The following is a 24827-nucleotide window of genomic DNA, read 5'->3' on the forward strand; positions in this document are numbered from 1 at the left end:
TGAATAACTTGGTACACATGTATCTAAGGCAACTCATTGTTCCTTTGGTTTGTTTCCTTCCATGGCCCATTTTCTAGGTCAAGAGCAAGTCTGAATGATATATTTTTGCCTCTAAGGCATAGAACACAATGCATTTGACACAAAAAGATTACACCATAGAGAAAGGCTTTCAGAATCTTAACTGCAAGTCACTACTTAGGTAAACAAGACCATCAAAATATACTAGGCTTCTAAGTATGAAATTAATGTCATCTCTATTTAGAGTAAACAGTAGAATTAATGTAGGATTGAACCCTCAGAGTGGGGGGATTTAACCCTCACATGTTATGATTTAATTTATATTACGAAACACAGTTCAGAAGGACTTACTCATTACCAAGTCATCAAATAAATGAGCTAACATCAAAAAGCAGGAGTTCTAGGGGGCTCCTAAGATGGATTAGTTGGTCTTGAACAAGAAAGACATATATTAACATATCCTAAGCTGTTGCCTTTCATGTGTCTCATCCCTTTTGTCCCTGGGACTATATTTAGCACAGTGAGAACAGCAGCACTGCCAGGGCCGTCAAGTAGAAAGAGAGGGTATTAATTTAGTAGATCTTGGTCAAGGTTAGGGCAAGAGATAGTGGACAAGTATATATTTAGTTTATTAAACTACAAGATAAGGTCAAATTGAAAATTTATAGTTAATCTCTAGATCTTCTAATGGGTCTACTTGATGGAGGTCTCCTTCAAAGGAGCTGGATTTTAAAAATATCTTCCCCAGTTTGTTCACTGTAGATCAGTTTCTGCCATTGCTACAAGATAGTTCTTGGTAGCATCTTTTTCTCCCCGTCTCCTCCACTCAACTTTGGCTGTTTCTTCCTCTAAGGTCTCAAGTTGAACATCTCAGCTTTTCCTTTTTGCTGTCATGATCCTCCATTTGTAACTTGCCTCCCTTTTCTCTACAGCCCTTTCCTCGCAAGGCTTCTCTTCGGATGAGACCAGGTTGTCATCCTCAATGTCCATGCTCTTCCAGGCAGGTCCCCCAACTTTTCTAGTGAATTCAGCATCAAACATTAACTACTCTTCCTAAAAAATGCTATCTTCCCTTTCTTCTCTTCATTCCCTACCATCAAGGATATTTTTTTGAAAAATTCCTTCACTCTACTTTTAAGTCTAGAAGTAATAGAATGTTCCAAATTTTGGAAGTGGAATTAGGTCACATCTTTTAATTTTCCTTTGTACCTTTTCCCTAGCACTTCTTTTAGAAGCTTAGCTTGAGTTCTTTAAGAAACCAAAGAGAGCTGAATAAGCTCAGATGCAGGGCTTCCCTGGTACCTCAGTCAGTAAAGAATCTGCCTGCAATGCAGGAGACATGGGTTCGATCCTGGGTGGGGAAGATCCCTGGAGAAGGAAATGGCAACCCACTCCAGAATTCTTGCTTGGAAAATCGCATGGACAGAGGAGTCTGGCAGGCTACAGTCCATGGGGTCACAAGAACTGGACACAACTTAGTGACTAAACCACCACCACCACCAAGCTCAGGTGCAAAGCAGTGAATTCCCTTCCCCTTTGTTTACTAATTTTGCATCTGGTCTGGGTATATAATCAAAGAATGCCCAGGACTGGAGCTCAATTAACCTAAACTACTGGCAGTGGCTCTAGCTTTCAGTGAACCCTACACCCTACTTATAAATGGCCTCTATCAGTTCAGTTCAGTTGCTCAGTTGTGTCCAACTCTTTGCGACCCCATGAATTGCAGCACGCCAGGCCTCCCCATCCATTACCAACTCCCGGAATTCACCCAAACTCATGTCCATCAAGTTGGTGATGCCATCCAGCCACCTCCTCATCTGTCATCCACTTCTCCTCTTGCCCTCAATCCCTCCCAGCATCAGAGTCTTTTCCAATGAGTCAACTCTTCACATGAGGTGGCCAAAGTATTGGATTTTCAGCTTTAGCATCATTCCTTCCAAAGAACATCCAGGACTGATCTCCTTTGGAATGGACTGGTTGGATCTCCTTGCAGTCCAAGGGACTCTCAAGAGTCTTCTCCAACACCACAGTTCAAAAGCATCAATTCTTCAGCGCTCAGCTTTCTTCACAGTCCAACTCTCACATCCATACATGACTACTGGAAAAACCATAGCCTTGACTAGATGGACCTTTGTTGGCAAAGTATGTCTCTGCTTTTCAATATGCTATCTAGGTTGGTAATAACTTTCCTTCCAAGGAGTAAGCGTCTTTTAATTTCATGGCTGCAGTCACCATCTGCAGTGATTTTAGAGCCCCCAAAAATAAAGTCTGACACTGTTTCCACTGTTTCCCCATCTATTTCCCATGAAGTGATGGGACCAGATGTAATGATCTTAGTTTTCTGAATGTTGAGCTTTAAGCCAACTTTTTCACTTTCTTCTTTCACTTTCATCAAGAGGCCCTTTAGTTCTTCTTTACTTTCTGCCATAAGGGTGGTGTCATCTGCACATCTGAGGTTATTGATATTTCCCCTGGCAATCTCTATTCCAGCCTGTGCTTCTTCCAGCCCAGCGTTTCTCATGATGTACTCTGCATAGAAGTTAAATAAGCAGGGTGACAATATACAGCCTTGACGTACTCCTTTTCCTATTTGGATCCAGTCTGTTATTCCATGTCCAGTTCTAACTGTTGCTTCCTGACCTGTACACAGGTTTCTCAAGAGGCAGGTCAGGTGGTCTGGTATTCCCATGTCTTGAAGAATTTTTCACAGTTTATTGTGATTCACACAGTCAAAGGCTTTGGCATAGTCAATAAAGCAGAAATAGATGTTTTTCTGGAACTCTCTTGCTTTTTCCATGATCCAGTGCATGTTGGCAATTTGATCTCTGGTTCCTCTGCCTTTTCTAAAACCAGCTTGAACATCTAGAAGTTCATGGTTCACATATTGCTGAAGCCCGGCTTGAAGAATTTTGAGCTTTACTTTACTAGCCTGTGAGATGAGTGCAATTGTTCAGTAGTTTGAGCGTGCTTTGGCATTGCCTTTCTTTGGGACTAGAATGAAAACTGCCCTTTTCCAGTCCTGTGGCCACTGCTGAGTTTTCCAAATTTGCTGGCATATTGAGTGCAGCACTTTCACAGCATCATCTTTCAGGATTTGAAATAGCTCAACTGGAATTCCATCACCTCCACTAGCTTTGTTCATAGTGATGCTTTCTAAGGCCCACTTGACTTCACATTCCAGGATGTCTGGCTCTAGGTGAGTGATCACACCATTGTGATTATCTGGGTCGTGAAGATCTTTTTTGTACAGTTCCTCTGTGTATTCTTGCCTCTATACGCTCGTGTAAATTAACGCCTTTGAATCTGTCTGATTCCTTTACAATGATCTGAATGGGTAAATAGTGCCTTAGAAATATCACTCCACCACTAAAATAAGGAACAAAATATTCATATTCATTCACAGGGTGCCGGCAGAATGCTGGGCACTGTTCCAGGTGCTCAGGATATGGGTGAGCAGCTCCAACAGGTCCTGTTTTCCTGGAGCAGTGACTTCCTGAGAGTATTTAAAGGCCAAGGAAAATTATCACAGTCACACTGGTCAAGGAAATCAGCTTAAAACCATCCTATTAAAGAAGAGGGGGGCAATTCATTGGTGGATGGGCCACTGTTAATAAAAGCTCCACCTCCCTGAACTAGGATACACATTTAAGAGTGGGCAGGAGGTTTCAAAAAAAAAAAAAATTCCTAACCCAACCCAAAAGATAATGGGAATCATCTGTTCTGCTCTCATGTGCAAACCTATAATTTATGGAAAGATGGGAAAGAGAAAGTCCCTGAGGAGACCCAGCCAAGTTCTGCGGTGAAAATTCAACTATACTCAACGCTCAGACTGGAAGAGGTGGGGGTGGAGCGGAGCAAGAAGCCACAGGAAAAATAACACGTCCTGAGGTGGCCAGCTCCCTCTCCTTTCCGACTTCCAAGGCCATTCCTGGGACAAGCTGCCTTCCTCCTCTTCTCCTGCCACCCTCAACCCTTCCCATTCATGGGTGATTGCTTTTTCTTCTTTATTTTTCAGTCATTTTTTAAGGATCCCAAACTGGCTGTGGTGCTCATAATTCCTGTCACAAGGTAATGTCAACAGTATAAATTACAGGGCATCCGAGGAAGCAGGTAGTTAAGATCAAGTGCGAACGTATGTTATTAAATTAAAATGGAGTTACCAGGAATCTTCAAATTATGGAGAAGAGACCATTTCCTTAAATATATGGCTGTGTATAATATATATTTGCATATATATTTGTGCACACTTACATATAAAGTAATTTACTATTAAAAAATATGCTATACAACCTGATAGCAGCAAAGGCCATCATTAAATGCAAGGTCACGAGCAGTGTCGCTCTACCAAATTCTGATTTTGCATTTCCATTCTATATCAGAATGGCTACATACTGTCTTTTTTTTTTTTTTTCTTGGTTCTTCTATTGGGATATTGTTACTTAGCTTTATAATACTGCCTTTAAAGAGTATGGTTATTAATAAGTTGACTACTATTTTCAATGTAATTTTTTTAATGCCAGTATTAGTGCTGTGCCACTTGAAAACATTTTATTACACTTAATAATTCGCTAAGGTACCTCAGTAATATGTCAATGTATACTTTATTAGTTTCCTTATCAGCCATGTAAGGTAAATTATAATCCATGTCAGAGATGAAGAAATTGAAGCCATCTAAACTATAAGAGATTGGTGGTAGAGGCGGAAGTAGGATTTGAAATAAATGTCAAATTGTCCAGGGAGGGAATCCCCTCTGAACCATTTCAGAATTTCTATTGTCAGTTAAGGTGTTCTTCCTATTCACAGACAGCTAGAATTGCTAGTCAGACTAAAAAAATCCAGATAAAGAAGCACCGGCATCATAGGGCGCAGCCTAAAGGCTCATCAGTGTTATAAACCTGCTGAACCTTGTTAATATTACGGTGAGGGACTTTCCACAGCAGTGTCCGTGGAGCATCCACTGTACACCAGGCATTCTTCTAAGCACTTTACGTATTTGTGACTTGCTTAACTTCGCCGTCTTGTGAGGGAGGTACTTTAATCATCCTCATTTTAATAACTGTTTAACTGACTTGCTCAAGATCACAAGATGCAAACCCAGGCTGTCTTGTTGCCAGCCTCTGTGCTCTCAACTACTGGGCTACACGCAGAGGGCATGCCGCAGCCTCACCACAGGCCATGGTTATTCACAGCTTTACTGCACAGACAGGTGTCTGAACTCAGAACCAAATAGTCCCAAAGCTAAAACACAAAAAAGATAAATGTTAGTGAGGTCTTCAGTTCACAAAGGCTCACTATGCAACAACAGCCTGTAGTAACGCACAACCCCCTTCGAGTTCATTCTCATCCTTGTCTTGCTCTTCTAATAACTGATTAATTCAGCAGATGTTTACTGGGCACTTCCTCTTGCATATAAGATAGAGATGGCATTCAAGGTTGACTCTTTCACTTACAGTAGTAGAGTTAGTGGCTCAGTCATGTCCTACTCTTTGCAACCCCATGGACTATAGCCCACCAGGCTCCTCCCTCCATGGGATTTTCCAGGCAAGCATACTGGAGGAAGGAATTGCCAGGGTTGCCATTTCCTTCTCCAGGGGATCTTCCCGACCTAGGGATTGAACCTGGGTCTCCTGAATTGCAGGCGGACTCTTTATGGTCTGAGCCACTAAGAAGCTTTCACTTATTTATGGATTGCTTTAAAAGTTCCTGTGAACAGGCCTAAGAGCTAAGTAACTCAGGTGACATTTAATTTGGGGAGCATGTCTTGTAAAGAATCATAAAACTACCCTTTCTGCTCCCAGCTTGGGGAATGAGGACACCCCATTGGGCCAGCTCCTCCAGATCCTGCACGTGAAGGGTGGATCTTTCTTCCTAGATGTATCTCTTTCAGCACACTACTCACTGGCACGTGTGTCTTGTCATATGCATTTTAATTCAGTGCATCACAGTTCTAACAGTTAACAAATACCTGAAAAGTTGTAAAATATAGTCCATAAATCAAAGGGTGCCAGTAGTTTCCTGAGACGCTCATGATCATTTGAAAATATTCTTTTTTTTTTTTTTTTTTTACTGTGGTAACTATAGATAGCATAAATTTTACCATTTTACCATTTTTAGGTGTATCTGATTACTTGTGAATACACTTCATGGATTACTCTTCTAAATACTATAAACTACTACATCTTAACCTTTTCATGGGTAATAAGATCACCATCCAGACATTAAGCTGGTTTTCCTAATGAACTAGCCATAGTACTGTCTGAGAGACCAGCTTCTCTCTGGATTGGGGGCACTTCCATCCTTGGGGGTGCCCCTTTCCTCTCCACCGTTGATGGACTCAGAAGCTAGCTCTGAGGTTTGAAGTTTCTTTGCCTCCCTCATCCTAAGCAGCTGAATCAACTTCTCTCTCCACCCCTTTCATTATCCCATTCCATCCATCCCATTGCCATCCATGGGGTGGAGACTCAGCTTATAAGTGTGCAGAAGAAAACCCCAGAAGCAAGAAACTAGAATAACTTGCCCCTGCTAACAAAACAAACCAGAAAACACAGTAGAGGCCAAGACCTCACAGTCGCTGAGTTCCAAATCCTTCCTTATCCCAAGGAGACAGACTGCCTGCCTCTCTATTCTAAGCTCAGGCAATGTGGCTTAAGCAAACTCATAGGAGGAATTCAAGCCTCAAGATCCATTTTCAGCTTCTCCCGGATCCCCATGTGCCTTTTTATCCTTACTCCATCTTGGCCAGCCAAATGTGAAAGCCTGTGTAAAGACCATTACATGCCTCACTTTGAAAGGGCTTTAATGCCCTTATGAACTAACTCCCGGCTGAAATCTTTGGTCCCATGGAAACAGAGAAAGCAGCAGCCAGTTGCAAAACAAAACAAAACAACAAAAAAGAGCTGTTATCTCTGTGTTAAATTAAACTCAGATCTGCTTAATATCTTGGCCAACTTATGCCACAATTATTTTGGCCCTTTCTGCCACCCCAAAGTCTTCTGTGGCCGAAATGCACCGTGGTGCTGCTGTCTGACACCGTGCCAGCAGGCCTGTGCCAAAGCCAAGTAACACCCTTCCTTCTTGGGGTTTTGGGGGAGCAGGGGAGGGTTGCTAATTCCTTTCGTGACCACTGACTAAGAGCTGAGTGGCCAACAATTTGGTAAATTATATACACACCTAAAATGTCAGCTGCATCAGAGATTTTTGCTCTCTATCTTTCCAGTCGCTGAAGGGAAGAGAACCTTGAGGCTAAAGGCAATTCTAGACGAGTTGGGTTTCCTAACCACATTCGGTAGGAGGGATATTCGCAGGACTCCAGGCATTCAGGATCCCCAGCAGCAAAGAATCATCTTTGATAAGTGTATATGCCAATGATTCAAACCAATGGAAAGGGCTGGGAATTAAAATTAGTCACAGTTATAAACACACACACACGAAAGAGGAGAGAGAGGAGCTCAACCACAAAAGTCCTTTTTGGAATCAGACTAGCTGTAAAATACAAAAACACACACGACACGGGTCAGCCGGTTTTGAATGTAGAATGTGTTAACTCCAAACTTTTGAAATGCAAAAAGCAAATTCATAGCACAAAGAATCCACATGTATTTAGCCCTGCATTACCTTTGGAACTGTAAGTTAATATATTCTGTGGATAATCCATTTCTGTGTTCTAGAAACTCGTTGTTTTTGACATCTACAGGTCAATGGGTTGGACAGTATGGAGATATTTTGACCACCACGGCAGAGGTCAGAATGCAAACTGTTAGGGGGTCTGGCCCGTGTGGGGGAAGCTGGGCAGGGGACTGGGTCTGCCCACTACGATCCCAGTGTCTCCACTAAGTGTCCTGGGCTCTGGGACTCTTGCCACACATGGTGCTGGCCCTCTGGCACCTCATTCTCATCCCCTTTGCTTAGAATTCCCTCCCTCCACCCACTGGAAAGACTTGGTGGGGCTTTGGCAATGGTGGGGCTTGGCCTTGCCACCTGGGGAATCTCGCTACCAGTTTGCATTTAGAAATAAGAGAGTGTCAGTACTTGAAGCAGATGGTACAGTATACTGCCTTGGAGTGCGTGCCCTTAGTGAAGGGACTCCTGTAGCTAGTGGGTAGTAGTTATTGATTTTTGTCTTGATAAATCTGAAAAATTTCATACAAAATTGAAAAAGTTTCAAAAATAAGAGTATGTGCTAAAGACAGGACGGCCTGGGTTTGAACCCCTGCTCCTCTACTTTAACTAGGAGAATTTGGACAAGTTCATCCCACTAGCAAAAGATGAATAATAATACTCCTGTCTTAGAGGGCTGTTGTGAGGATTACATGAGTTAATCCATGTAGATTTTGAACAGGATTTGGCCTAAAGTAAGCACTCAAAAATAAAAGTAACTAACATCTCTTGAAAGTGAAACTGAAAGTCGCGCAGTCATGTCTGACTCTTTGCTACCCCATAGACAAAAAGTCCATGGAATTCTCCAGGCCAGAATACTGGAGAGGGTAGCCTTTCCCTTCTTCAGGGTATCTTTCCAACCCAGGGATCGAGCTCAGGTATCCCGCACTACAGGCAGATTCTTTACCAGCTGAGCCACAAGGGCAGCCCAGCATATAATAAAAAGTAATTATTGTTAATCTAAGTATTAGTACAACCTCCTTATTTTACAAAGATTTTAAGTGCCCGGGATAGAATGTGACTTGGTAAGAGCTGGTGCAAGGTGCTCAGTCATGTTTGACTCTTGGTGTCCCCAAGGACTGTAGTCCGCCAGGCTCCTCTCTCTATGGAATTCTCCAGGCAAGAATACTGGAGTGGGTAGCTGGGTAGCCATTTCCTCCTCCAGAGGATCCTCCCCACCCAGGGATCAAACCCACGCCTCCTGCATCTCCTGCATTAGCAAGTGGATTCTTTACTATTAGTGCCACCTGAGATACCCTAATATGTATAAGCAAGGACAGGCTTCCCTGGTGGCTCAGACAGTAAAGAATCTGCCTGCAATGCAAGAGACCTGGGTTTGGTCTCTGGGTTGGGAAGATCCCCTGGAGAAGGGAATGGCTACCCATTCCAGTATTCTTGCCCGGAGAATCCCATGGACAGAGGAACCTGGTGGGCTACAGTCCATGGGTCACAAAGAGTCAGACAGGACTGAGAAACTAACACTTTCACTTTTCAAAGGATAGGCTGCTGTTATTACTGTGGATAGTGGGTTTCCTGAATGTTCCTCTCTCTCTCCTTGCTGCGACATGACAGCGGAATGAGCACTTGGCCTTCAGTGAGACTGTGTCTTAACCACTCAGGAGCAAAGCCCTCAGGTTGAGAATCCTGGCTCTTTCTAGTCCCTTTCTTCCACTTGTCAGATGATGAGTTCTTGCCTCCAGCAGGCAGTAGGCAGAGAAAAGAGAAAAAGGGGAAACTCCAACCAGTAGTTTTATTATCCATTATTGCTGGGACTTTCTCTGCACCCTTGACCTCTGCTCCAGCCAAGAATCCATTCACAATATCCTGCCTTGTTGTCAGGTCTACAGCTTCCCTTATGAATGCCCTGTCCTTTTATTGTCTGAGCTGCAGTGGGCTCTGTGCTGTTAGCCCTGCCAAACACCAACCCACTGATCACCAGATAACCTGAGCGACGCTGCCCATCTTAGGAGCAAACCCACTAAATGGCATACCCACTAAATGGCATACTATCTTTCATATGTTTTTATTGGCCAACTTTTGTATGCTGGGCATTATTTCTAATTGCCAGTAGGTTATAAGGTATTAGGAAGACAGTTTATCTGTTGAAAAACTGATGCTTTCTAATTGTGGTGCTGGAGAAGACTCTTAAGAGTCCCCTGGACAGCAAGGAGATCACACCAGTCAATCCTAAAGGAAATCAACCCTGCATATTCATTGGAAAAACTGATAATGCAGCTGAAGCTCCAATACATTGGCCACCTGACGCGAACAGCCAACTCACTGGAAAAGACCCTTATGCTGGGAAAGATTGAAGGTTGGAGGACAAGGGGGTGACAGAAGACGAGATGGTTGGATGGCATCATCAAATCAATGTACATGAGTTTGAACAAACTTTCCGAGGTGGTGAAGGACAGTACTGGTGTACTTCATTCAGTCCATGGGGTTGCAAAGAGTCAGACATGACTTAGCGACTGAACAACGACAAAGGTATATACAAAAATCAGTATATTTGACTTATTTTTGAAAGCTGTCATTTAGATTGTATTTGTGAAAATGCTTAGAACTTCTATTTAATGACAAAAAGTTGAAATACCAGTTGACCTTTGGCATATGGAAATCCTGCCATTTGTTGCTTAGAACTGAAGGAGCTGAGAGCTGGCTCTCCTCCAGGTTTCTGGCTATGCCCTGAGCTTGGTTGTTTTACACAGACTAACTGGGAAACCTCAGAAAGTAGGTACAGGTAGAGTGGCTTCCACAATTTAATTGCTTCTCGAGGATCCTAAAATCATAGAACCAGGGCCGTAGGGCTGGAAGGGGCTGTAAAAATTCTTAATTCAACCTTTTCACTTCACAAGTGAGGAAACTCAGGACTCAAGAAGTGAGGTGATCAAGGTGGTTTTTATCCAAATAACACCTGTGATTCTCCTCTTGGGAACAGAGATAGTACAAAGCCAAAGTCAGAGAAAAAAGTGGTCCAAAGTTGGATGTAGTGTATGAATTTGTCATTTAAAGATGCCGTATAGGTTTAACCCGAGGGTTAACAGGGTTGAGAATAATCCCTATGAGGGTTAAGTCAAAAATCTGTTAAAGAAAAGAAACTTGGATTTTATAAGCTATGAGAAGTGATAAGGATGGAGATATTTTCAGAGGTAAGCTGTGTTTCCATTCCTCACTAAGACTTGATAGAACACATGGGTTCAGGGAGATGCAGAGCATTTCAACACAATTCAACATCAGTTAATTCTCGGAGTAAAGACCCTTCAGTCCAGCTCCCTTCCACCTCAGTGTTAAAGGAAGCTAGAAAGCCAGTTACTCTCACAGCAGGGCCTCTCCCATACTGCATGGAAGAACGTACTGCAAACCTGTGTGCTTTACAAGCAAGTAAAACTATAATTGCACGTGGGAAAGAACATGGGTTCTCTTTGTTTCTGCCAACATTTCAGTCTAGCAAGCTCCTCCCTTCTATAGCTGCAGAAATAGCACAGACTTTTTTTTTAGCACACAAAATATGTATTCCATGGCTCTATAAAACTTAACAGAATGCTTTTTGTTAACATTGAAAAGATAATCTCTGCACAGCCCACCAAAAGGGCATGCATTCTTCAGAGACAGGTGCTGAAGGTGCCCACCTTTATCTGGAAAGCAACACCCACCTTCTGGTTGAAGCCTGGAAAGTCTCTTAGCAAGGCTAACGAAGGTGGCAAGGGTGGCAGGGTAATACCTGACTTGCTCCAGCAGAGCCTTGGGGAGATCTTGCTGCCTGGGAGAAAGGGGTGGGATGGAGGGCTATCCAGGTGCAATCCCCCTTATGGGGTCATTTGGGAGGTCTGGTCCATGACTGCCCTGGAGGCAGGAGGAAGCTTTCCCTACCAAGGTGCTGCTCCATATGGTGACTCTGCTTCCCAGGTGGACCCAGTAGTAAAGAACTCACCTGCCAATGCAGGAGACATTGGAGATGTGGGTTCGATCCCCGGGAATATCCTCTGGAGTAGGAAACGGCAACCCACTCCAGTATTCTTGCCTGGAGAATCCCATGGACAGATAAGCCTAGCGGGCTACAGTCTGTTGGGTTGTCAAAAGAGCCAGACATGACTGAAGCAACTTAGCATGCATGCATGCAGCTGCTGCCACATCGGAGGAACCTGTGGCCTAGAGCCCCCTGCAGAATCTGAGAGGCAGAACTCAGGGTGCAGCCGGCATTATTTATGTTGTCACAACTGCAGTCTAGTGTCCACAGATGCAGAGTCGTGGTGCCACTGAAGAAAGCTGCAGAGGGCCATTTACAAAGGTCCACGTCTCCAGGCAGCACTATACCAGTACGGGTACCACGGGCACATCTCCTCTCTCTTAAACCCTCTCTGTTAAGCAGAGTTCTAAGGTCGTACATATTAACTTCTTTAAACCTCATAAGCACATTTCAGGGTAGGTACAATTACTATCCCTGCTTCAGAAATGAATTGCTTCTTCTTTTTTTTACTTAAAATTTTTTTAAATTAAAAAAAAATTTTTTTTTAAGGTTTTAAAATATTTTGGCTGAAGCATCCAGGATCTTAGTTTCCTGACCAGGGATTGAACCCATGCCCCTGTGTAGTGGAAGTGCAGAGTCTTAACCACTGAACCACCAGTGAAGTTCCTGAAGTGCTCCTTGAGGCACCAAGTGAAGTGACTTGCCCAGGGTCACCTAAGCGAGTCTGGGGTGAGCGTCTGAATGTGGGCAGCTGGTTTCCAAGGCTCCATGTATAATCACTGCACTGTTCAGCCCTTCTGTGATGCCTAAGGTCAGGTATCATCCCCCTTTTGGAGACCTTTGCTCCAGGCAGAAACTTCATCCCCTGTTGGCCTCACACTGGCTTGCTGGTCTCCTAAAACTTCCTGACAGCCATCTTAGTTTTGATTTCTATTTAATTTTCCACCTCAGAAAGCAGTGCCAGGGAGGGGGGGAATCTGGGATACTTTTGAAAACGATTTATTAACCAACAGTTCGAGGAAATGGAGGGCTTCCTGGCTGCCACCTGACCTCTGTCTGCGGCCTTCCTAATGTTTGCATTACTGCCCTGACCTTGCAAAGTGACCTGGAATAGCTTGCCTGCTTCCTTTTGCGTGTCCACTTTCAGAGCCCAGCTGTCAGCCTCTGCGAGTCTGTCAGTGAGTATCTCAAGGGTTTGAAATGGGGTGTGCAGCCTTTGGAGGAGCACAATCTAACACTAAGCTCCAAATTCCTTCCCATAATTGAGCATTCATTAGTTTGACAGAACAAAAGCTGGCATTCTCTCTTATAAAGCAGGGGTCAGAACCAGTAGCTGTGTTTTGTTTGGCCTGCAGAGTGTTTAAATATTGAGAAATTTCACATAAAAATACAGATTTCCGGCTCCTCTTGGAAAAAAGGGAAGGGATGACAGCTCTGGGGCTCAGAGGAACAGCTGTCCCCTTCAGAGGGGACACTCCCTGGCTTCTCAGCATGACCTGCAGTCTCACCCTTGGCCTGCTTTGGGCATGGGTGCCGCTTTCCTGGCCTCTGCAGGAAGTGGAGTTGACAAAACACTGTTCTGAAACCGTACTTCCCTCCCTTAAAGTGTGGGCTGGCTTGGTTAGGCTGGTGGACCAGGATGGAACTGGGAGAGCTGGTGCTCCCAGAGTGCAGTGTGCATGCTAAGTCACTTCAGTCGTGCCCGACTCTTTGTGACCCTATGGACTGTAGCCTGCCAGGCTCCTCTGTCCATGGGATTCTCCAGGCAAAAATACTGGAGTAGGTGCCAAGCCCTCCTCCAGGGAATCTTCCTGACACAGGGATCAAACCTGTGTCTCTTATGTCTCCTACACTGGCAGGCAGGTTTTTTACCATAAGCACCACCTAGGAAGCCCCCGCCTGCCAAGAGGGCAGACGCTGTGTTTCTTCTTTCCTGTCCCTGCACATGGCACGTAACTGTCTGGCACATAACAAACATCACTTAGGAATAAGTGAGTGACTAGCTCTCTGGGAAAAAAAAAAAAAAACATTTCTGAGTGACAGAAACCTGCTCCCCAGCTACAGAAGTCCAGGCTTATTAATGCTTCAATAGCTTTTTGAATGACCGAGGCTGCACTCTATACTTTTTAATTGGTTATGCTATAAAGATCTTTCCTGCTGTCACAAATGATATTGAATCCTATTTAAAATCCCAGAAAGTGTGTTGATAGTTTATTAGAATTTAGCCAGAAATTTAAAAACAAAGAACAGTATGAACAGCTGCCCCCGTCAGCCTTCTAATTTTTCCTCGAGAGAGTTGGGGGTGATACTATTGAAGAGCAGCAAGTTACAAACGCAGATGGAATTGCAGGCCACTAGCACATGCATCCGGAGAAGGCAATGGCACCCCACTCCAGTGCTCTTGCCTCGAAAATCCCACGGACGGAGGAGCCTGGTGGGCTGCAGTCCATGGGGTCGTTAAGAGTCAGACACGAAGAGTGACTTCACTTTCACTTTTCACTTTCACGCATTGGAGGAGGAAATGGCAACCCACTCCAGTGTTCTTGCCTGGAGAACCCCAGGGACGGGGGAGCCTGGTGGGCTGCCGTCTATGGCGCTGCACAGAGTCGGACACGACTGAAGCAACTTAGCAACAGCAACAGCAGCAGCACATGCAGCTGAGCTACCAGGGAAGCCAGGCTGGCGGGCTACAGTCCATGGGGTCGCAATGAGACAGACACAACTAAGCGATTCAACACAGCACGTACAGCCAAACGTTTCAGCTAAGACACATGCGCTAATGCTGTCCAATGAGGCCGCTCTGCTTTCTGGATCCATCTCTAGATGATGTGGTTATGCTCAGTCGTGTCTGACTCTTTGCCACCCTTTTGACCATAGCCCACCAGGTTCCTCTGTTTATGGGATTTCCCAGGCAAGAATGGGTTGCTATTTTCTCCTCCAGGGGATCCTCGCAACCCAAGGATTGAACCCATGTCTCCTGTGTTGCGGGCAGATTCTTTACCCACTGAGCCATCAGGGAAGCCTATCTTTAGAGCATCAAACAAATGAACTTTGTCTTTTTTTTTTTTTAAAAATATTGAACTATAGTTGATTTACAATGTTGTATTAATTTCTTCTGTGCAGGAAAGTGACTTAGTTATACATATATCTTTTTAATATTCATTTCCATTATGGTTTATCATAAGACACTGAATATAGTTCCCTAAGCTATATAGTCACTTACTCCTTGGAAGGAAAGTTATGACCAACCTAGACAGCATATTAAAAAGCAGAGACATTACTTTGCCAACAAAGGTCTGTCTAGTCAAGGCTATGGTTTTTCCAGTGGTCATGTATGGTTGTGAGAGTTGGACTGTGAAGAAAGCTGAGCGCCAAAGAATTGATGCTTTTGAACTATGGTGTTGGAGAAGACTCTTGAGAGTCCTTTGGACTGCAGGGAGATCCAACCAGTCCATTCTAAAGGAGATCGGTCCTGGGTGTTCTTTGGAAGGAATGATGCTGAAGCTGAAACTCCAGTACTTTGGCCACCTCATGAGAAGAACTGACTCACTGGAAAAGACTCTGATGCTGGGAGGGATTGGGGGCAGGAGGAAAAGGGGACGACAGAGGATGAGATGGCTGGATGGCATCACCGACTCGATAGACGTGAGTTTGAGTGAACTCGGGGAGCTGGTGATGGACAGGGAGGCCTGGTGTGCTGGAATTCATGGGGTCGCAAAGAGTTGGACATAACTGAGCCACTGAACTGAACTGAAGCTATACAGTAGAACCTTGTTTATCCATTCTCTGTATAATGGTTTTCATCTGCTAATCCCATACTCCTAGTCCTTCCCTCTCCTACTCCACCTCATTTGGCAACCACAAGTCTGTTCCCCACGTCTGTGAGCCTGTTTCTGTTTTGTAGATATGGTCATTTATGTCATATTTTAGACTCCACATAAAAGTGGTACCATATGGCATTTGTCTTTCCCTTTCTGACTCACTTCACTTAGTGTGATAATCTCTAGGTCCATCCATGCTGCTGCAAATGGCATCATTTCATTCTTTTTTCATAGCTGAGTGATATGCCACTGCGCATATGCATCATTTATACACACACACGTATCTTCTTTATTCATTCATCTGTCAATGGACATTCAGGTTGTCTCCACGTCTTGGCTGCTGTGACATAGTATGAACATAGACATGCAGGTATCTTTTTGAATTATAGTTTTGTCTGGGTATATGGCCAGGTGTGGGATTGCTGGATTATATGGCAGCTATAATTTTAGTTTTTTGAGGAACCTCCATACTGTTTTTCATACTGGCTACATCAATTTACAGTCCCATCAGCAGTGTAGGAGGGTTCTCTTTTCTCTACATCTGTTTCAGCATTTGTAGACTTTTTTGGGGCTCCCAAATCCCCATGGATGTTGACTGCAGCCATGAAATTAAAAGATGCTTGCTCCTTGGAAGGAAAGCTATGGGAAACCTAGACAGTGTACTAAAAAGCAGAGACATCACTTTGCCAACAAAGGTCCAAAAAAAACTAGTGTTTTTTTCCCAGTAGGCATGTATGGATATGAGAGTTGGACCATAATGAAGGCTGTGCACTGAAGAATTGATGTTTCTAAATCATGGTGTTGGAGAAGACTCTTGAGAGTTCCTTGCATCACTAGGAGAGCAATCCAGTCAATCCTAAAGGAAATCAACCCTGAATATTCACTGGAAAAGACCCTGTTGCTGAGAAAGATTAAGGGCAGGAGAAGGGGCTGACAGGATAAGATGGTTGGATGGCATCACTGACTCAATGGACATGAATTTAAGCAAACTCCTTGAGAAAGTGAAGGACAAGCAAGCCTGGTGTACTGCAGTCCATGGGATTGCAAAGAGTTGGACACGATTTAGTGACTGAACAACAACAGACTTTTTAATAATGGCCAAGCAAATAAACTTTGAACATGCTAGAAATCTCCTCAGCCCCCAACACCTGACCGGACAGAGCCTTTTTATTATTATCCCTCTGCTCTTAGAAGACTAGCTACAAATGTGGTAGAATGGCTGGCATGAAGCAATTAAGGGGTAATTCGCTACTGGATGTCACCAGATTGAAGCAGAACTATAGGTAGTCTCTGCTAGTTCTTGGCACTCAAGCAGAACACAGGGGTTTAACCATAACTGTCAAGTAACGCTTGTGCTTTTCTGAGAAAATAAGCCCTCTCAATTTCAGGGCTGACATGCTCTGGGCACATCCTGCTGCTGCTAAGTCACTTCAGTCGTGTCTGACTCTGTGCGACCCCATAGACGGCAGTCCACCAGGCTCCCCCATCCCTGGGATTCTCCAGGCAAGAACACTGCAGTGGGTTGCCATTTCCTTCTCCAATGCGTGAAAGTGAAAAGTGAAAGTGAAGTCACTCAGTCGTATCTGACTCTTAGCGACCCCATGGACTGCAGCCTACCAGGCTCCTCCATCCATGGGATTTTCCAGGCAAGAGTACTGGAGTGGGGTGCCATTGCCTTCTCCATCTGGGCACATAATATGTGCTTAATAAATATTTGCTGAATGAATAAATGAATAGAGAGAACACCCTGCTAGAGTCTGATGGAGAACCGGGTTCACGGTTCAGATGTGCAGGTGGGATGAAAAGATTATAAATGTCACGCTCCTTGCTGCTTGAGGCACATCACAGAGTCATTTCTGAGGAGAGTGATGTGATACCATCATACTTGTCCCATGAATGTTCTGAGAGAATTTATCAATATCCTGAAGCATGCAGACAGAACTGGCAGAATCAGTAATGAAAATTGCTCTTCGTAAATATCCAAGTCAGTAAGGAGAAATTTTTCCTGCTTGCCTCTCTCCATGGGTTTGGTCACAGAAGGGTTTGAGGCTACCAAGGCCTGGAAGTCCTCTTCCCATTGTCCTTCACCTGGCTCACATTTATAGAGCCTCACATTTTAATTTAGAGTCACAGCCACTAAGAAGCCTTCTCTGACAGCCAAGTTACTGGGTGTTCCAGTTACTATTGCTTGTAAAACAAATTACCCAAAAACCTAGTGGTAAAAAACAGTCATTATGTTCAGATTCTTTAGGTCAGGCTTTCAGGCAGGACACAGTAGAGATGGCTTGTCTCTCCTCCATGAAATCTGTAGCCTCATTGGAGCCTCTGCTGAAAAGACTTGAAGGCTAGGGGTGGTGGGAGTCATTTGGATGTATCTTTACTCACATGTCTGTCAGTTGATGATGGCTGTCAGCTGGAATGACGACATGTGACCTCTTTCTGTGGGGTCTCTGCATGGGCTAATATGGGCTTCCTTACAACATGGTGGTTGGTTTATAAGAGTGAGCATTCCCAAAGAGAACCAGCTTGAAGCTGTATCACTTTTTAAGACCTAGCCTTGAAGTCACATAGCATCACTTCCATGGTCACAGGCCCACCCAAATTCAGAAAAAATTAAAAAATAAAAACCAGATACCCCTTCTCAATAGGAAGAATGTCAAAGTCACCGTGTAAGAAGGGGATGTGGGATGGGAAATAGAGTTGTGGATATCTTTGTGGACTATAACCTTCCACACTGGGTGAGATGTGTTTCCTGACTCCAGCTCCTCCTAAACTTAAAAACTGCTTGTCTGCCTCCTCCTGAGACTGTGAGCTCAGTGAAGGAAGGAGCTGTGTGACTCACTCACCTTCTGTTCCTAGCACAGGGCCTGGTACACACGGTTATTGAATTGAACCAAATAAAAAGGAAGAGTCAGAAGGACTCTTGGAACCCCCTTTCATGCTGGCTGTTGGCAGCATAAAGGAAGTCTGACCAGGGCAATAAAAGAAATATGACAGAAATGTACCCAAACATATTTCTGCAGCCTAAGGCTATTCCCTGTGAGCATATCACGTATGATAAAGGAGTTTGCTTCCTTACATCTCTCAGGTTGTACAGGAAATAACTTTAAGAATTATAACTGACTTCATGTGTTTCTCTTCTTGAACTTTTTGGAAGTATGTTTCCTCCTTATATCTCTGTGCCATAAAAATGGCAAGTATGAGATGAGAGTACCCAAAAGGCTGCCTTTATTTATTTATTTTTTTAATACACACACTCATGGTACAGCAGAAAGAAAGGAGTCAGAAATCCCCGACTTCAGTCTTGGTTCAGCCACTGAGCAGAAGCCCTGTAGCTTTGATATGCTGGCTAATTTTTCTAAATCTCAGTTTTCTTGCCCATAAAGTGGGTAGAAAAAAGGTGATAACACAATATACAAAAAAACAAGATGCTATTACAAAGTATGGTGGTTTTAAAATACACTCACCCATTCTTTGACATGCCTCCTTTTAGAAGATGGACTTTAATTTGTCCCATAAATGTGGCCTGACTTAGTGATTATTTCAAATGAATAGAGTATGGCAGAATATGATGCTGACTTTCAAGGCAAGGTCTCAGAGGTCACTCACAAGCCAGCCATCATGTCATGAGGACACCTGAGAAGCTCATAGAAAGGCCCATGTAAGGAGGAGGAGAGGACGCCCACCAGTAACCAGCACTTATTCGCCAGATGGGGGAGTAACCCACCTTGGAAGGAGACTCTCCAGCCCTGTCAAGGCTCCTTCAGATGATGCGGTCCTGACCCACCAACATCAGGACTGCAGCCTCCTAACAGACTCCATACCCATGCTGCCCAACTAAACACCTCCAGGATTCCTGACCCACAGAAACCATGGGAGGCAGTATTTACTTTTAAGTTACTAAGTCTTGGGGTAATGTATTATACAGCATTAGGTAACATATATAATTAAACCCCACTAACCAACCAAAGGTATGGCCGGCATTTGTTTCTCTGAACACATGATGGGTTAGTTTTGATCCAAATACTGTCATTCAAGGTCAGGAGGGGCAGCGGTGAGGAGATACCCCTCGTCTAAGGTAAGGAGCAGTGGCTGTGCTTTGCTGGAGCAGCCATGAAGAGATACCCCACGTCCAAGGTAAGAGAAACCCAAGTAAAATGGTAGGTGTTGCAAGAGGGCATCAGAAGCCAGACACACTGAAACCATAATCACAGAAAACTAGTCAATTTAATCACACTAGGACCACAGCCTTGTCTAACTCAATGAAACTAAGCCATGCCTTGTGGGGCCACCCAAGACGGGCAGGTCATGGTGGAGAGATCTGACAGAATGTGGTCCACTGGAGAAGGGAATGGCAAACCACTTCAGTATTCTTGCCTTGAGAACCCCATGAACAGTATGAAAAGGCAAAAAGATAGGATACTGAAAGAGGAACTCCCCAGGTCGGTAGGTGCCCAATATGCTACTGGAGATCAGTGGAGAAATAACTCCAGAAAGAATAAAGGGATGGAGCCAAAGTAAAAACAATACCCAGTTGTGGACATGACTGGTGATAGAAGCAAGGTCCGATGCTGTAAAGAGCAATATTGCATAGGAACCTGGAATGTCAGGTCCATGAATCATGGCAAATTGGAAGTGGTCAAACAGGAGATGGCAAGAGTGAACGTCGATATTCTAGGAATCAGCAAACTAAAATGGAATGGAAAGGGTGAATTTAACTCAGATGACCATTATATCTACTACTGCGGGCAGGAATCCCTCAGAAGAAATGGAGTAGCCATTATGGTCAACAAAAGAGTTCGAAATGCAGTACCTGGATGCAATTTCAAAAACGACAGAATGATCTCTGTTCGTTTCCAAGGCAAACCATTCAATATCACAGTAATCCAAGTCTATAGCCCAACCAGTAACGCTGAAGAAGCTGAAGTTGAACGGTTCTATGAAGACCTACAAGACCTTTTAGAACTAACACCCAAAAAAGATGTCCTTTTCATCATAGGGGACTGGAATGCAAAAGTAGGAAGTCAAGAAACACCTGGAGTAACAGGCAAATTTGGCCTTGGAATACGGAATGAAGCAGGGCAAAGGCTAATAGAGTTTTGCCAAGAGAATGCACTAGTCATAGCAAACATCCTCTTCCAACAACACAAGAGAAGACTCTACACATGGACATCACCAGATGGCCAACACCGAAATCAGATTGATTATATTCTTTGCAGCCAAAGATGGAGAAGCTCTATACAGTCAGCAAAAACAAGACTGGGAGCCGACTGTGGCTCAGATCATGAACTCCTTATTGCCAAATTCAGACTTAAATCAAAGAAAGTAGGGAAAACAACTAGACCATTCAGGTATGACCTAAATCAAATCCCTTATGATTATACAGTGGAAGTGAGAAATAGATCTAAGGGACTAGATCTGATAGATAGAGTGCCTGATGAACTATGGACGGAAGTTTGTGACACTGTACAGGAGACAGGGATCAAGACCATCCCCATGGAAAAGAAATGCATTGTGCACTGTTTATAATAGCCAGGACATGGAAGCAACCTAGATGTCCATCAGCAGATGAATGGATAAGAAAGCTATGGTACATATACACAATGGAGTATTACTCAGCCATTAAAAAGAATACATTTGAATCAGTTCTAATGAGGTGGAAAAACACCAATACAGTATACTAACGCATATATATGGAATTTAGAAAGATGGTAACAATAACCCTGTGTACAAGACAGCAAAAGAGACACTGATGTATAGAACAGTCTTATGGACTCTGTTGGAGAGGGAGAGGGTGGGAAGATTTGGGAGAATGGCATTGAAACATGTATAATATCATGTATGAAACGAGTTGCCAGTCCAGGTTTGATGCACGATACTGGATGCTTGGGGCTGGTGCGCTGGGACAACCCAGAGTGATGGTATGGGGAGGGAGGAGGGAGGACGGTTCAGGATGGGGAACACATGTATACCTGCGGCAGATTCATTTTGATATTTGGCAAAACTAATACAATATTGTAAAATTTAAAAATAATTTCTTAAATAAAAAAAAAATTTAAAAAATAACAAAAAAAGAAATGCAAAAAAGCAAAATGGCTGTCTGGGGAGGCCTTACAAACAGCTGTGAAAAGAAGAGAAGCCAAAAGCAAAGGAGAGAAGGAAAGATATAAGCATCTGAATGCAGAGTTCCAAAGAATAGCAAGGAGAGATAAGAAAGCCTTCCTCAGCGATCAATGCAAAGAAATAGAGGAAAACAACAGAATGGGAAAGACTAGAGATCTCTTCAAGAAAATCAGAGATACCAAGGGAACATTTCATGCAAAGATGGGCTCGATAAAGGACAGAAATGGTATGGACCTAACAGAAGCAGAAGATATTAAGAAGAAGTGGCAAGAATACACAGAAGAACTGTACAAAAAAGAGCTTCACGACCAAGATAATCACGACAGTGTGATCACTCACCTAGAGCTAGACATCCTGGAATGTGAAATCAAGTGGGCCTTAGAAAGCATCACTATGAACAAAGCTAGTGGAGGTGATGGAATCCAAGTTGAGCTATTTCAAATCCTGAAAGATGATGCTGTGAAAGTGCTGCACTCAATATGCCAGCAAATTTGGAAAACTCAGCAGTGGCCACAGGACCGGAAAAGGTATTTTCATTCCAATCCCAAAGAAAGGCAACGCCAAAGAATGCTCAAAGTACTGCACAATTGCACTCATCTTACATGCTAGTAAAGTAATGCTCAAAATTCTCCAAGCCAGGCTTCAGCAATATGTGAACTGTGAACTTCCAGATGTTCAAGCTGGTTTTAGAAAAGGCAGAGGAACCAGAGATCAAATTGCCAACATGCGCTGGATCATGGAAAAAGCAAGAGAGTTCCAGAAAAACATCTATTTCTGCTTTATTGACTATGCCAAAGCCTTTGACTGTGTGGATCACAATAAACTGTAGAAAATTCTCCAAGACATGGGAATACCAGATCACCTGACCTGCCTCTTGAGAAACCTGTGTACAGGTCAGGAAGCAACAGTTAGAACTGGACATGGAACAACAGACTGGGTTCCAAATAGGGAAAGGAGTACGTCAAGGCTGTATATTGTCACCCTGTTTATTTAACTTCTACGCAGAGTACATCATGAGAAACGCTGGGCTGGAAGAAGCACAAGCTGGAGTCAAGATTGCCAGGAGAAATATCAATAACCTCAGATATGCAGATGACACCACCCTTATGGCGGAAAGTGAAGAGGAACTAAGAAGCCTCTTGATGAAAGTGAAAGAGGAGAGTGAAAAAGTTGGCCTAAAGCTCAACATTCAGAAAACGAAGATCATGGCATCTGGTCCCATCACTTCATGGGAAATAGATGGGGAAACAGGGGAAACAGTGTCAGACTTTATTTTTTTGGGCTCCAAAGTCACTGCAGATGGTGACTGCGGCCATGAAATTAAAAGACACTTGCTCCTTGGAAGGAAAGTTATGACCAACCTAGATAGCATTTTGAGAGGCAGAGACATTACTTTGGCAACAAAGGTCCGTCTAGTCAAAGCTATGGTTTTTCCTGTGGTCATGTATGGATGTGAGAGTTGGACTGTGAAGAAAGCTGAGCGCTGAAGAATTGATGCTTTTGAACTGTGGTGTTGGAGAAGACTCTTGAGAGTCCCTTGGACTGCAGGGAGATTCAACTAGTCCATTCTAAAGGAGATTAGTCCTGGGTGTTCTTTGGAAGGAATGATGCTAAAGCTGAAACTCCAATACTTTAGCCACCTCATGTGAAAAGTTGATTCATTGGAAAAGACTCTGATGCTGGGAGGGATTGGGGGCAGGAGGAAAAGGGGACGACAGAGGATGAGATGGCTGGATGGCATCACCGACTCAATGGATGTAAGTCTGAGTGAACTCTGGGAGTTGGTGATGGACAGGGAGGCCTGGTGTGCTGCAATTCATGGGATTGCAAAGAGTCGGACATGACTGAGTGACTGAACTGAACTGAACTGACTGTCTTGCCTGCTCCCAGTGACTCAAAACATATTTATATGTGAGGTGGCAGGCTGAGGAGGAGGTGGGGGGTGGTGGCTGGGGGGGGGGGAGTCCAATTTCACCTTCAGTAAGAGCCACACTAACCTGACCTTTTATCTTTAAGTAAACTGGAAACAGGCCCTTACCTAGTCAGTATTACAACTGCTTTTTAATAAGTGGGAAACAGCAACAATAACACAAACCACCAAATTAACAACAGAACGCAGATGGTCAGAAGCCAAAGCAGACGAGGCGGCCAGGAAACCGGACTCCAGGGAAGTGACTTCAGCGCTGACCGAGCACCATCCAGTGGTGTGGCTGCATCGTCATCCACTAGCTGGCTTTTTATACTCGGGGCGGGGTAGGCTGGAGGGCAGCGGTGGCTCACGGTTGGCTTCTGGAATCCTAATCTCTGAGCTCTTTCTCACCTGGACGACATGGCTCTCCATCCAGCACTCATCACTAAGGGCCATTTTTCTCACCTGGTGTCCCCAGAAGAGCAAGACCTGTGCCCCTGGCTAGCCACGTTTTGTGCCGTAGCCCCACCACCCAGTCCCTAGCCCTTCGCTCGTCTGTGGGCTAGGTGTGTGGCTGCAGTCGGGTGTGGGGCCGGGGTCTATAGGCAGGCAGTTTTCTCTGGGCGAAGACTAACCAGCTGGTGTAACAAACAATCTGCAATACCCCTGTGTTAATCATCTGTGTTAACCCACTCGGCTAATTGGCCCCGACACTCAAACGCCAACAGTCGTAATCAGCAGGTCTCCGAGGACCAGAGGCCTCAGGGAAGGAGTCAGAAGAGCCCGGTTACAGCCGTGGCACTTGTCACTTCCCCCTCTACCCTCCTGCCAGAATCTGAAACCCTGGGAGACGAAACACGAGTTGGGAACTGTTCCCACCTGCTCTCCTGAGAAAGAGTGACTTTTCATTTGCTCTGCTACCAGCCTGCCAATCCTTCAAAGGAAGGGACATTTGGTCCCTTCCCTTCACCGTGAAACATCACGTTCTCTTCAACATTCACTGTTGAAAACCCTCCTTACTTAAATGGCATGATTTGTCTCCCAGATAACTTATGGTCCTCTCTCCTAACTCATTCACTGGTTGGACTGACCTTGATGAAAGTACTCACAGAGATTTAGTGATGTTTTAATGGAGGCCTTGTCCCCATCTTGCCCCAGATTATACTCAGGAGTTTCTGAAGGCTGTGAAGGCTGCAGGGGACACAGGTTCTGGCCATGAAGCAACTCAGGCAAGCTGTCACGCTTTGTTTTTCTGCTGGTTAAATCCAAATGCTCCTAATTAGTTATCCTGCCCGCTAAGGCCTGGATGGACAATGGCGCGGGGATCAGGGGT

At 44.2% G+C, this 24827-nt stretch overlaps 1 protein-coding gene across 4 annotated transcripts in view; it reads right to left on the bottom strand.

Annotated features, from left to right (window-relative positions):
• The window catches only part of PLEKHM3 (pleckstrin homology domain containing M3), a 223424-nt gene that overhangs the window by 73845 nt on the left and 124752 nt on the right, over nucleotides 1-24827 (bottom strand). The gene's annotated exons all lie outside the window — the stretch shown is intronic.

Source organism: Bos indicus, chromosome 2, assembly GCF_029378745.1.
Source record: "Bos indicus isolate NIAB-ARS_2022 breed Sahiwal x Tharparkar chromosome 2, NIAB-ARS_B.indTharparkar_mat_pri_1.0, whole genome shotgun sequence".
NCBI lineage: Eukaryota > Metazoa > Chordata > Mammalia > Artiodactyla > Bovidae > Bos > Bos indicus.